This window comes from Penaeus monodon, unplaced genomic scaffold (genome assembly GCF_015228065.2).
Source record: "Penaeus monodon isolate SGIC_2016 unplaced genomic scaffold, NSTDA_Pmon_1 PmonScaffold_6249, whole genome shotgun sequence".
In the NCBI taxonomy this organism is placed as follows: Eukaryota; Metazoa; Arthropoda; class Malacostraca; order Decapoda; family Penaeidae; genus Penaeus; species Penaeus monodon.
The window spans coordinates 11925-14454 of NW_023661272.1; the positions used below are offsets into that span (position 1 = coordinate 11925).

Genomic DNA, 2530 nt, shown 5'->3' on the forward strand with positions numbered 1-2530 from the left:
TGTTCGGTAAAATGTCTCTTGAATCCTAACAGAGAAGCAGTAACATGGAAATTGAAGTGAAAATTATGGTTGGGCCCCTTTTCCGTTTGCGAAATTTACCGCGCCCCGGGTATGCCCTGAGGGGGCCCGGCCTGTGTCGACTAATGCCGTCTCCTACGTGTGTCGCTGGGGCTGACTCGGCTGAACCTATTTTTTTCCTGCTGGCGACAATTGCAAATTCTCGCCCTGGGGGGGGCGCGAAACCCCCGCCCCCCGGATGAAGGCCGCACGTTCCCCTGTACTGCCCGGGTGCTTGTAAAAAAATGGGAGGTATACCTTATATTATAGGCCCCGAAACGGTTGTAGGGGAGTAAGGTCAAGTGAAAAAGTTGCGAGATTGTTAACATATCTTTGGGGTGTTTAGGGGAATTTCGGATATTTACATATAAATTTAATGAATATTTACCTGCAGCTAATTAGGAATTTTTGAATCAAAATAGTTGGGAAAAACTTACCTGGGAATTTTTGGAATATTTAATGAAAATATTTAGGAAATTACAGGGAAAAATATACGGAAATTTTTTCCATGGATATATAACTATATATAATTTTTATAGGGAATATTTAGGATATATACGAATATTTTTACAGGGGAAACGTTTATACATGGATGTTTTTAGTAATTTAGTGTGATTTTAATTATGGGGATTATTTTGAATATGCGGGGGAAATAATAGAAAGTAAAAATACTTTGGAATATAGGGAATTTTTTTGGAAATATAAATGTGGGTTTTAATCTGGAATATAAATGTAAAATGGTAAGAATATAATGTGGGAATTTTAGGAATATCACAAACTTATTCAAATATGTAGTCTTTTTACTACATATATACATATGCAAATTACATATTTTTGATTTTCTACCAGAGACCTCATACACACACGCACCACACCACGCACGCACGGACCCAACACACCCACACACACACAAAACACACACCACACACACACACACACAACCCCACACACACACACACACACACACCAAAACACACACACCGGACGCACGCACCGCGCGCGCGCGCGCGCATGCTCTCTCTCTCTCTTATATATATAAGATATATAGATATACGTATGTTTTATGTATCTTGTATCATAAAAGGGGAACTTGTGATTATTAAAAAAAAAAAACCAGTTTTTCTATTAAAACGAACAACCCCACACACACACACCACACTTAAAATTTATATATATATATATATATAATTATATATATATATATTTTTAAAAATATATATATTATATATATATATTATATTATATACGTACGTATGTATGTATGTATGTATGTATGTGTGGTGTGTGTGTGTGTGTGTGTGTGTGTGTGTGTGTGGTGTGTGTGTGTGTGTGTGTGTGTGTGAGTATGTCTCTGATATTGAAAACTATATATCATAAAATATGTAATACATATATATATGTAGATACAAAGACATACAATATGTGCATGCCTATACTGATTAAGGAATATTTCAATGCATTACAGTGCAACCAATAGTTAAATAGATGACACAATTACGACTTCAAAAATATGTAAATCAAACACAATGTCCCAAAGTCTGCCACCCTTCAAGACGAAGGTAGCGTGGCCGAGCGGTCTAAGGCGCTGGTTTAAGGCACCAGTCTCTTCGGAGGCGTGGGTTCGAATCCCACCGCTGCCAGAGATTTTCCAATTTCAAGTGTCTCTGCAACGTTGATGGCAGAATGCATAATTCACGAGAAGTTCCAGCGACTTAAAGGGTTAACGGAAAGTTATTTCCAGCCATCACATTAAATGTTCCTTAAACTAGAGACTGCGGAAACAAGATATATCAGACAGCCACATTTTTATACCAAGATTACACGCATTTTATTACATTTCTTATAATGAAAACATTTCTCATACACCGTTAAATATTTTGAAATGCTTTTCCAACAGGGAATCGAGAAATTTGTTCCTGTATTATGCCCACTGGTTTCCTTTCGATCTCCGACATATACACAAGTATGCAAAGTGAAGACATTAAAGTATTTGACATTAAGGAGGCGAATAACCTACTTTATTCTATCCATCATGCTCGGGAAGAAGGAGTCGAGAAATAATTTGATGACTGTCTATCCGTGTACTTACTAAAATATAAAGTAAGAAGCCATTCCGTCAAGGAATATTGTAGTCAATATAGTTAAATAAGTATTGAAAATAGTTTTTTTCTTGGCCTAAAAATATGTAGTTACAAAACATATAAATAATGATAAATGAAATTAGATGGAACGGCTGACGTTAAAGGGCTGCGGATGCGTCAGAAGAGCCAAAAGGAGTTGGTAGTGGCTGTGTATAGAACAGCGGTTCATAACCTTCTTGATGTCACGAACCCCTTTAAGAATCTGATAAGAGCTATGGACCAGAAATATTCACATTGTCACATTTTTGCATAGAATTGTATAGTATACTTTATTTATTGATTTTTTATTGTCTCATGCATATATATATATATATATATATATATATATATAT

General features: G+C 36.0%; 1 non-coding gene across 1 annotated transcript; it reads left to right on the forward strand.

The window, feature by feature from the left end:
• The first annotated feature begins 1615 nt into the window (after positions 1-1615).
• On the forward strand, positions 1616-1697 carry Trnal-aag. The gene has a single exon. It is a non-coding gene; the product is annotated as a tRNA-Leu (tRNA).
• Positions 1698-2530: the final 833 nt, after the last annotated feature.